The following is a 1,099-nucleotide window of genomic DNA, read 5'->3' as shown; positions in this document are numbered from 1 at the left end:
CGCTAGGTCACACGGCCTGACCAGGGTTGAAAGACATACCTCAGGGGATATGTGTGTGCTGGGAGAACCGAGATAATGTATGCATGGGCTTGTCATTTTTCATAGAGCTCAACAGGCTTCACTGGAGGGGAATGGAGGTTAGGGGGATTTTAATTAAGGGTCGGGGGCGCGATTTTAATTTAGGGGTGAAAGGGCGATTTTAAACTAAGATATGGGGGCGATTTTTATTTTAGGGATAGGTGCGATTTTAATTAGCCTACTATTTTCAGCTGAGCGGTTAGAGTGAAGAAGTTGGGGCAATTTTAATTAATGGGTGGGTGATTTGAAATTATCCCATTAGAGGCTGTGTTTAGAGATTAAAGTATTGGTTCTACGTAGAATTTCTTCTTGCAGTAATAATCAGATTTGTCTATAAATACATCTAAAGAAATGTTAACTTGGACAACTTCTGAATGTTGTCGCAATTTTCAACATTTGAAGTTGACGCAATGGTCAACTTCTAAAATTTTTCGCTATAGCCAACATAACTAAACGATATTTTTTGCTACAATATTTTACTCAATTTTAAATTTTAACAATAATTGGTTGGGCTAAGTGTTAACCATAATATCCTTTTACGAAACATATGAACTGTACTGCATTTAATCGCGACGTCTAAAGAGGAATCTTTACTTTACTTGTATAAAAAGACAATGTTCTTAAAAATGTTAGATATAAGTATTTCTTTAAGCTTCATTAAATTTAGTAACTTGCCAAAAGTAGGATCAAAATAAATAATTACGACATATACTTCAAATAAGATGGCGAGACAAAATATCAAACAAAGACCTGTGGCAAATTTTAAAGCAACAGCCAATAGAGAAAAATATCAAGGCCCGTAAATGGGGATGGATCAGACACACGTTAAGAAGAGAAAAAGAAAACATCACAAAACATGCTATGGACTGGAATCCCCAGGGAAAAAGGAGGGTGGGTCGGCCAAGGAAAACATGGAAAAGAACGGTTGAGGAAGAGGCAAAAACAGTTGGGCTCACATGGGCACAGATTAAGGGAGCAGCCCAAAACCGAGTCCGCTGGAAATGTGTAGTTGCAGCCCTTT

This window comes from Physella acuta, unplaced genomic scaffold (genome assembly GCF_028476545.2).
Source record: "Physella acuta isolate Inbredline_101_S28 unplaced genomic scaffold, ASM2847654v3 ptg000050l, whole genome shotgun sequence".
Classification (NCBI taxonomy): domain Eukaryota; kingdom Metazoa; phylum Mollusca; class Gastropoda; family Physidae; genus Physella; species Physella acuta.
Note: the sequence above shows the minus strand (reverse complement) of the source record.